General features: G+C 42.4%; 1 pseudogene; it reads left to right on the top strand.

Moving 5' to 3' along the window:
* The first annotated feature begins 743 nt into the window (after positions 1 to 743).
* On the top strand, positions 744 to 1392 carry LOC131420243 (interferon omega-2-like; annotated as a pseudogene).
* Positions 1393 to 11014: the final 9622 nt, after the last annotated feature.

Genomic DNA, 11014 nt, shown 5'->3' with positions numbered 1-11014 from the left:
GTCTTTGCCTTTCTTTTACTTCCTTTATTGTTCTCACTTCATCATGAATTAGAATGTAATGCAGGAGAAGCAAGACAAATCTTGCCCACTGAGCCACTAAGTGAAAAGAAGGTACAAAAATTTTAAGTGAAAAATGATGAGCCACAAAGGCATAACCACATGGACCTGCATGAATGAGTTCTAGAAGGCAAAAGAATATCAGAGACGCTCATTCACTCATAATCATCAGCCTCTGTTGTGAATGAAACAATAAATAAACCCCAGTCCTTGGTTCTAAAGAGCCTAATTGCGAAAGGTGGTCTGGTAAATCCCTCAACAACTACAGAGACCATTAGGGCTGAGGGAGCCCGTCCTCCTATGTCAAGTAAGGAGGGTAAAATGGAGCCTAAGAGCAAGGCTGAAAATGTGTCCTAGACAGAGAAGATAATATTTACATATGAAAAAGAGTCTGTGTGTGTGTGTGTGTCTGTGTGTGTGTGAGTATTGACATGCCTACATCACTTCTGACTTTAGGGCAAAGTGTTTTCTCATTTGATTCATAAGTATCCATTTGGATTGGCATATCTGAAGTTTACTGGGAAAATTAAACTTCTATTGCAAAATTAAGAGTTTGGATTGATGACGTCTTCTTAGACCACACAGAGAATACATAAATAAAAACAAAAAAGGAAGTAAAAGTGCAGAGAAATGTTTAGAAAATGAAAATTATTGTGTTCTCTATTTAATGGCGAAGCTTGGAAAGAATGTTGCCAGAGAACCTCGGGTCCAAGGTTCATAGACACCCAGCTCAGCCAGGCCAGCAGCACCCTCGTTTTCCCCATGGCCCTCCTGCTCTCTCTACTGACAGCCCTGGTGGTGTTCAGCTACGGCCCTGGTGGATCTCTGGGCTGTGACCTGCCTCAGAACCACATCTTGGTTAGCAGGAAGAACTTTGTGCTTCTGGGCCAAATGAGGAGAACCTCCTCCATCTTCTGTCTGAAGGACAGGAAAGACTTCAGGTTCCCCCAGGAGATGGTGGATGGCAGCCAGTTCCAGAAGGCCCAGGCCATCTCTGTCCTCCACGAGATGCTCCAGCAAATCTTCAACCTCTTCCACCCAGAGCGCTCCTCTGCTGCCCGGAACACGACCCTCCTGGACAACCTCTGCACTGGACTCCATCAGCAGCTGGAAGACCTGGATACCTGTTTGGTGCAGGAGACGGGAGAGGAAGAATCTGCCCTGGGAACTGAGGGCCCTACACTGGCTGTGAAGAGGTACTTCCGGGGACTCCATCTGTACCTGAAAGGGAAGAAATACAGTGACTGTGCCTGGGAGATTGTTAGAGTGGAAATCATGAGATCTTTGTCTTCATTGACAAACTTGCAAGAAAGATTAAGAATGGGGTCACCTTGAAATGATGCTCCTTGACTACTGTGCCATGTCACCCTTGCACATGTCTTTGCGGACATGTGCACAAAGGCTCCTATTAATCCTTTAGTCACAGACTTGATTGAATTTAATTCAGCAAGTATTTGTCAGTAGTATTCAGCAAGAATATGTTAAAAATATTCAGGTCCGGTGGCATCAGTGCCTAAGAGATGACTGCCCTGATTTTTTTATTTATTGTTTATTAATTTATATTTATTTATTCTTGTAACTTATCATATTTATATTTCTAGTTTCATATAAAAGATATTTGCTTTTATATTGTATTAAAATTTAGAAAACATGTTGACCTTTCCATTTTATTAAATTTGCATTTTGTTTTATTTATTAAATTCTTATCAAAGAAAACCTCTTGAGTCTGTTTATCCTTAAAATCTAAATCCAAACACTGGTTTTCTAAACCAAATCAAAGAATGGATGGTAATATTTATCTGCTCACTCATTCATTCAGTTCACGTCATCTGTATGAATAGAGTGTCAAAGTGGGAGATTGTGGAATTACCTTCAAGAAACACAGGTGAATAAATAGAACACAGTAGTTTGTGTATTGAAACTTTCAGTCTTACAGTGAAAGAGACATAAGAAGATTATCAGGAGTTTTAAAATCTGTTATATTAAAAAATACAAAATGAAGTAAAGGAAAATGTTCTCACATCAGAAGCTTTAGATACAATAACTTTAGGGGGAAAAGGATATCCTTTCTAGAGTGTCTGGGAGATATGTAATCGCAGAAGGCTTGTTGGCTGCTGGGCATATGGGTCTAGAATGAAAAACCAATGCCGTGGGTGCACGTATTAATTCAGATACCTCACTGCATATCTGGACAGGAGGACATGGGGATGGATGTGGTCACTTATAGAGCAGATGATGAGGAGAGGACCTAAACCTAGCCCTGCAGACTGTCAACATTTAAAGGTAGGGCAGAGGAGAGTCTGCAATGGGCACTGAGGCTGAGCGGCCAGTTTACTTAGAAGAACATATGGGGACAAATAGGGGAGAGACTATTGAAGGGAAGAAGTGTGTTTAGAAGACAGAGTGGTGGTGTTGGCCCTGTGGCAGAATGGTTAAGTTTGCACGCTCCGCTTCAGAGGCCTGGGGTTCCCGGGCCCGGATCCTGGGCATGGACCTACACACCGCTCATCAAGCCATGCTATGGCAGTGTCTCACATACAAAAAATAGAGGAAGATTGGCACAGACGGTACTTCAGGGACAATCGTCCTCACACACACAAAAAAAGACAAAGTGGTGCTTGCAGGGCAGGTGTGGACTGAACTGTCCCAGTGGACCTGAAAACAGACGCTGCTGGTGACCTTAGCAGGATCTGGGTTAGTAGAAATAATGGGACAGAAACCAGAGGGAGTAGGTTGAAAAAGAAACACAAGAATGAGAATTAGGGGCACTGTGTATAGAAAATTACTCTGGGAAGCTTGTTTGTGAAGTGGAGGAGACCCTCCTGGAGAAATTCCTCACTGGACTTGATCAGTAGCTGGGAGACCTTGAGATCTGTAAGTCAGGAGAAAAAAGTAAAAGAAATTCCTGAAGCAAGTACTTCCTCTTGGCTGTGAAGAGGTACTTCAAGGAGCCAGTCTTTATTTTAAAGAGAAGGAACACAGTGAATGTCCGTAGGAGGTTGCCAGAGTGTAAATCAAGAGCCAGTTGTCTTCATCATTAATCTTGTTTCAAAGAAAGATACCAGAAATCTAGGTGACCTTGGATTTGGCAATGACTTTTTAGATACAGCAAAGACACGATCCATGAAAGAAAAAGATGATAAGTTGGACTGCATTAAAATTAAAAACTTCTGCTGCTCTGTGAAAGACACTGTCAAGAGAATGAGAAGACAAACCACAGACTAGGAGAAAATATTGGCAAAAGACAGATTTCATAAATGACTCTTATCCAAAATATACAGAAAACACTTAGAACTTAATAATAAGAAACCGAAAAACTCAATTCAAAATGGGCAGAAGATCCGAACCGACACCTCACCAAAGATGATAGAGAGATGGCAAAGAAGCACATGAAAAGTTACTCTACATCATTCATCATCAGGGAACTGCAAATTAAAACAACGAGATTCCACTGCACGTCTATTAGAGTGGCTAAAATCCAGAACACTGACAACAGCAAATGCTGGTGAGGATGTGGAGCAACAGGAACTCTCACTCATTGTTGGTGGGAATGCAAAATGGTGCAGCCACTTTGGAAAACAGTTTGGCAGTTTCTGACAAAACTCAACATACTCTTACCACACAATCTAGTAGTTGTGCTCATTGGGATTTACCCAAATGAGTTGAAAACTTATGTCCACACAAAACCCTGCACAGGGATGTTTATAGCAGCTTATTCATAATTGCCAAAACCTGGAAACAACCAAGATGTCCTTCAATAGATGAATGGATAAATAAACTGTGGTACATCCAGACAATGAAATATTATTCAGCAATAAAAAGAAACGAGCTATCAAGCCATGAAAAAGACAGGAAGGAACCTTAGATGAATATTACTATGAGAAAGATGCCAATCTGAAAAGGCTACATACTGTATGATTCCAATTTTATGACATTCTGGAAAAAGGCGAAACTATCACAACAGTAAAAATCAGTAGTTGCCCAGGGTTTGTGCAGGTGCGGGGGGAGGGGGAGGGAGGAAGAGGCAGAGCACAGAGGATTCTCAGGGCAGGGAGACTATTCTGTGTGAAACTATAATGGGGGATACATGTCATTATGCATTTGTCAAAACCCATGGAATGTACAACACAAAGAGTGAACCCTAATGTAAACTATGGCTTTAGTTGTTTTTTTTAAAAAAACCATGTAAAGAGTGAGCCCAGGGCTTTCATTAAAAAACAAAATGCTGATTCCCTTCAAAGACTGCTTTTGGTATGAAATATATTGCCTTAAATTTCACAGATTTTTATAAAACAACATGTTTACCTTTATATTGTGTGAAATATAACAACATATTCATCTTAATATTTTAATTCTCTTCTCAGCTATTAAATTTTACTACAAGAAAAATTTTCTTTTGTACGTTTGTAATGAAAACCCAACCAATCCAGATTATGAGAAGGTGAAGAGTAGATGGACAACTCCTTCATTCACTCATATTAAGATCTAAAGGCGAGCACCAATATGCCTGTTTGTGTGCTTGCCCTCAGGAAACAGACGTGAGGAAGCAAAGATAATTCCCGCTTTCTTGTACCAGATATCATGTACACAAGATTTACATGCAAATTAATGAATGGCTATGAAGCATATAATTTTACATGTTTAATACATAGATTGAACCATTAATCAACATTGTAATCAAGACATAAAATTCATCATCATCCCTCAACCCCCAATGCCCAGAGGCAAACACCACTCTGATTTCCATGACTAAGGATTCACTTTATTTCTTCTTGTTCCTCATATAATTGGAATGTCTCTTTTTGTGCCTGGCTTCTTTTGCTTAACATGCCTTTGGGATTCATCCATGCTGTTTCGTGTATTAGCAGCAGTTCTTTTGTTATTGCTCAGTACTAATTCCATTGGATGAATGATCCACAATATATTTATGCATTTCATGTTGATGAACATTTGGATTGTTTGCAGTTTTCAGCTATATGAATGTAGCTGCCATTGACATTCTTGTAAGAGATCTCTTGGTAGACATGTGTTTTCATTCTCATAGGTAAATGCCAAGAAGTGGAATCTCTGAGCTATAAGATGTATAAGTTTAACTTTACAAGAAACGGTTTTCCAAAGAGGTTATAACTTTTTACATTCCCACAAGAATGCGAGTGCCACTTTCTCCACATCCTTACAACACTTAACATTGTCAGTCTTTTTTAATTTAGGCATTCTGGTTAGTGTAATATGGTATCTCCTGCGGTTTCCATTTGCATTTCCCTAGTGAACAACGGTGTTTAGTACATTTTCACGCATTTGTTAGCCATTCATGAGTTGTCTTTTTAACTTGATTTGTAGGAGGCCTTTATATATTCTGGATAGAAATCCTTTGCTAGGCATCTGTATCAGAAATATTTTCTCCCAAATTGCAAGTTGCATTTTCATTTTTTAAATGGTATACTTTCTTAATTAGAAATTTTAAATTATTTAATAAGGTTTTTCTTTTAGAATAGTTTTAGATTTATGGAAAAATTATGAAGATAGTACAGAGTATTTTCATCTAACCCACCTCCATTTTCCCCTATTGTTAACATCCTTATTCAGTAAGGGACATTCGCCACAATAATGAACAAATCTTTACACATTATTATTACACGGAGTCTATACTTGATTCAGGTTTTCTTACTTTTTACCTCCTGTCCTTTTTCTGTTCCACGATCTCTTCCAGAATACCCCATTACATTTAGTGTCATAACTCCTTAGTCTCCTCTGTGCTGCGACAGTTTCTCAGAATTCCCTTGTTTTTGACGACCTTGACAGTTGTGAGGAGTGCAGTTCAGGTATTTTATAGACTGTCCCTCAGTTGGGACTTGTCTGATGTTTCTCTGATGATTATGCTGGGTTACAGGTTTTGAGAAGAAGACCATTTGCAAAGTGTCATTTATTTACTCCCTATCAAGGGCACATGCTGTCAACATGACATCACTGCTGCTGTTCAGCTCGATCACCTGGCGGGGGCAGTGTTGTCATGTTTCTCTCCTGTGAAGTTACTGTGTGTCCCCCCTTTCCACACTGTCCTCTTTGGAAGGAAGTCTGTATATGCGCCCAGACTTAAAGAGCAGGGAGTGATGCTCTACCTCCTCGAGGGCACAATAGCTGTATAAATTATTTGGAATTCTTCTGAATGAGAGATTTGTCTCTTCTCTCATATATAATCATTTATTCAATAATTTATTTATAGCATTATGCACTAATGAATATTTATTTTGTACTTTGAAATATAATTTATACTATTTTATTCTGTTGCTCAAATTTTTACAGAATTGGTCATTGTGAGCTCTTTCAGTGAGCTCCTGTGTCCCTCTGACATATCCCATCATTGTGTGTGTGTGTGTGTGTGTGTGTGTGTGTGTGTGTTTTAGCATTTCCATTCTGGCACTACACAACGATTCCGGTTCATACTGTATATTCCCTGCTGTAGTCCTAGAATCAGTCATTTCTCCAAGGAAGCTGGTTCCTTTTTTGGAACTGGTATCAGTGACCTAGATCTGAGCACAAGATGTGTTTGTTCCTACTCAAGTGTCCTTGCTTTTAGGCCTTCTCAGGTGACAGAGCAATGGAACAGATGTGTTAAAACCAACCTGTGCATATATACATACCTAAAAATATTTCTATATGCAAAGATGTGTATCTATACCACACATGAGTACATGCTGCTATCTCCACATGGACCATTGTAGCTCCACACTCTCGCTAACCTGTAACCATTCACTCCATCAGTGAGAAACCTGAGTCACATCACTTGACGTCAATTTACTTAATATTTCACTTCTAGTATACATGTACAGCAGAATCAGCATTGTTAACCCATATCCCGGTGGGAAACGTTATCAACTTGAGTGCTTATGAGCAGTGTCTTTTGTCTTTAGTCTTACAAATGCCACTCATTTTCAAAGTTACATAGCTCAGCAACTATGCCCCCACCCCCTTCAGTGAGGGAACGGGGCAGGTGTCATGATGGTGAGAAGGTGACATTCCCATTCCTTCCTGCTTGCTGGGTCATTCTTCCCTCTTCACCTGCAGTTAAACTTGTTCATTTATCTGCAGTCACTATGGCTGCACCGTGAACATTCCCTTCCTGATCGCTGTGTCGTCCCTTGCCGTGCAGTGACACCATCAGGTGTCATGTAGTCTCCATGGGAAGGGCTTCCCTTTCCCAGGTACCCACTCAATGGGGAGAATTCGTTGTTGTGTTCAAAGCTCTTTTCTAGACAGGTAAACCCTACAGACACGGCAGATCCTTAAGCAGCACCTACCTTGTTTCTTGGACTTGCCAGATTAACCCCAGCATCCCCTAAACACCCACCTCCTCTAAAGCTCAATTAGTTCTACATCCACTGTGGATAGTTTTTCTAACATTCAAAAGCCACTGTTTTCAGGAAAACGTTCTGACCTCTGAACCCTTTCAGAGAAGGGTTGTCTGTAGAGGTTGGGAGGTGGGGCAAGGTGACCCAATTTCCACATCCCTAGCTTTGAACCCAGTTCTCTTCCAGTGGCCAGGAGTGACCTGAGGGCCTCTTGAAGATATGTGGAGATTTCTCTCTCAAGTCTGATAATACGTTCTTCTACGCCCAGGTTTGCTAAGCTCTTATATCTGCTCCGCCTTCCCTTGGGTCTCCTCCCCTTCCCTCGACCCTCTAACCACGCACAGAGCCAGGAATTCTGTTTTTCTGTTCTCGAACATGGGGAGAGGAAATGGGAGTTGGTGGTTGGCTGTACATTTTCACTAGGGTTAAGATAATAATTGTTGGGGACCAGTGCCCACCTCCCCAGCCTGCATCAAGAATAGAGGGGAGCTGTGGGGGCAGATGGAAGCTAATCCCCACCAAAAGATTCAAGGTCATGGAGACATCTCCTTACCCATCTGAACTTAGTGCCCCAAGAGTCCAGTTCCATTTTTGGGATACGTGAAGTTTCTTGTCTCTTACTGTTCCTAGAGGCTGAGTGGGACATTTTTGGCCTTATCATGCCTGTGCAACCCCAACTACTCCACCCCATGGCTATATCATGTTCTAGATAATGAGGGAGCAGAGGGAGGGACTGTTGAGTCTAGATCCCGGGACGTGGTCTTTGATTTTCTCACTTTCAAAGCCGCTGAGCATTTGTATTTTTTTTTGTTGTATTCCTGTGTTAGTATTATATTAACAAGATTTTAGAATTGAGATATATTCACAAAAGCAAATGAAGGAACCCGAGATGATGGTGGGTGTGCAGTGCCACCGTCAACATCCCTCCCTGACCCTGATCACCTTCAGAAAGTCTCTCGATATGAGCTGAGGCTGACCCTCTGTTACTCTAAGCCTGAGCTCCTGGCTAACCCGACACTTCCCCAAATGTGGCTGAGGCAGAAGACACAAGTGTCCTTTCAGAAAAAAACAAATATGTTTTGGAAATATACATCTCTGCTTAAATAGAGACAAACAACTTCAGAAAATGTGGTAATTGAGACCCATTTAATTTCCTCTGATTTTCTGGAAACATTTCTTTGAGAGGAGTTTTTCAGGGAGTAGGGGATGCAGGAGGACTTTCTTGCTGCCCTGAGGAAACACGCTCCCAGAGGCAGAGAGTGGGGCAGGGTCACGGACAGCCTGATGCATCCATGGCTGTGTATGGGGACACTCCTGCAGTCACGCAGGAGGCCACTGTCCAGGTCTTCACGTAGCTGAAACTATTTTGGAGCCCTCACTTGGAACCTTGGAAAACTAAGGAAGATAGTGAACTGAACCACTGGAATCCCTGGACCATGTCACCTTAGGGGACTTGTGAGATCCTGAGAGACAGTGGTATCCAAAGATGAGGTGGGGTCAGGGGATGAGGTGTCGTCCAAAGACAAAGTGGGTTTTCGCTTGGGGATAGGGTCCTGTATCTGAGTGTGCTCTTGGTGTAGAAGGGAAGAGATAAGTGGTGGGGGTGAAGGATGGTCCTGACCATGTGGGATCCAGTGACAAACGGGGCTCTGCTCAAAGAAAGGCATCCAATGGTTACATGGTGAAAAGAAGGAAAGTGAGTGGGTGGTATAGTCCAGTCAGAGGGTGGAGGCCAGAAGCACGGAGGCCAGAGGGAGCTATGACTTAGTGGATCTCAAAGGTGACACTGAAAAGCATCTTCCTAGCTCCATGAACAACACGATGTCTGCTTCCTTGGCTGCTTTAACCCACTCCTCAGAGAAAGGATCTTGCTATAACTGGTCCAGAAAGTTACCCACCAAAGGAGGCTTGTGCAGGTGCCTGTAAGAGACAGGGGGTACAAAGCACATTTAAAAGCCGAATGGGGGTGGGACCACCTGGTAGTGTAGCTGTTAAGTTCACACATTCCACTTCGGAGACCTGGGGTTTTGCTCGTTCAGATGCTGGGTGTGGACATACTCACCACTCATCAAATCATGCTGTGGGGGTATCCCACAAGAAGAGCTACAACTCTACAACTATGATACCCAACTATGTACTGGGGCTTTGTGGAGGAAAAAAAAAAAGCGAGAGGAAGATTGGCAACACATGTTAGTGCAGGGCCAATCTTCCTCAAAAAAAATGCCGAATGGGGACAGGCAGGCCTGGCAGGGGTCACATTCTCCCATGTGTCTGCCTTCATGATATTCTCTTTATCTCCACTCCAAGCCTTGATTTCACATCACTTTATCTATGATTCTTCCTCTCATGTCAACTCCAGGCTGCACTGGGGCCCCAGAATTCCACAGGCAATCTAGGAAGAGGGGGGCCTGAAATAACAGGAGAGATGAATCACCTTTTCTGAAGAGAAAGTAGGTCTGGTGCCACGTGAGTGCCTTTGCCGGGAGCTCTCCGAACAGAGAAAATAGGAGCCTGGGTCACCTCAGGAGAAGGTCGGATCTTGTAGGAAGCTGAGTAGAATGTTCCATTGGGAATAAACTCAAAGTTAGATTCCAAATGTCCTGGGCTTAGGATTCGAAGTCAAAAGTTCAATGGCAATAATAGTAAGGTTCACATATGCACAGGGCTATGTCATTTTAAAGCTCTTTCACACACCTGGTTATAAGTCAACATCACAACCATGAGATTTGCAGGCCAGTACTCTCTCAAAAGAGGAGTCTGAAGCTTAGGGAAGGCAACAACTTAGAATCTGTCCAAAGGCAGGACCCAGAAATCTTGCCTCCAAAAGCAATAATCCTTCCACTACATCTCACTCCAACACTTAGTGAGCAAGACCCATGGCCCAACTCCATCACTGTTCAATTCCAAGGGATGGGGAGCACAGGGACTGGGAGAAGTGTCCCAGGCCTGTTATGCTCCCTAAGAGGCTCCCCTCTGAGGTCATCATTTTCTGAGAAGGACTGGTTCTAGGAACTGATCTCAGTGTTGTGGGCCTGAGCCCTCAGTGAAAAGAGATACTCAGGTTAATCCAGTGAGAGCCCGGCATTCAGCAGCAGAACATTACCCTTTAAGGTGCCAACTTTTTTCCTGCCTCTCTGTTGACGCTGAAAGACAAGAAAAAACGACATGGGAAGACAATTTGACTCTCTTCTTTCTAAGAGAGCAGCAGACATTCATTATTGGTGAATAATGTGAGTTTCTACATTGATTTGAGATCTGTATTCTTTCTAAGTTAGTCATTTTTAAAGTGGATCAAAATATTTTCTACTGATCCTTCTCTGAAAAACTCAAAGAATAGTTTACTGCACATGGTCCTTTAAAAATATTTCATGCATTAGTCCTCTGGGGAAGAAAGGCACAGAATCTCAGAGCTTCAGGATGTGTATGCTCCATATGATAGGACTCCACTCCCTGAGGACATATGGGGTGGTATCTGATCAGAGACTTTCGGAGGCTCAGCATTGCTCTCCATGTTGGCGCTGACACAGTAGAGAGGCCTGGCCCTGAGATGGGAAGGTAGCCGATGAACAAAGGCTGAGGACCTGTTCTCCTCGGGTGTCTTAATAAGC

The sequence above is a fragment of the Diceros bicornis genome, chromosome 22 (assembly GCF_020826845.1).
Source record: "Diceros bicornis minor isolate mBicDic1 chromosome 22, mDicBic1.mat.cur, whole genome shotgun sequence".
Classification (NCBI taxonomy): domain Eukaryota; kingdom Metazoa; phylum Chordata; class Mammalia; order Perissodactyla; family Rhinocerotidae; genus Diceros; species Diceros bicornis.
The sequence above is the reverse complement of the archived record's forward strand: the minus strand, read 5'-3'. Positions and strand labels throughout refer to the sequence as shown.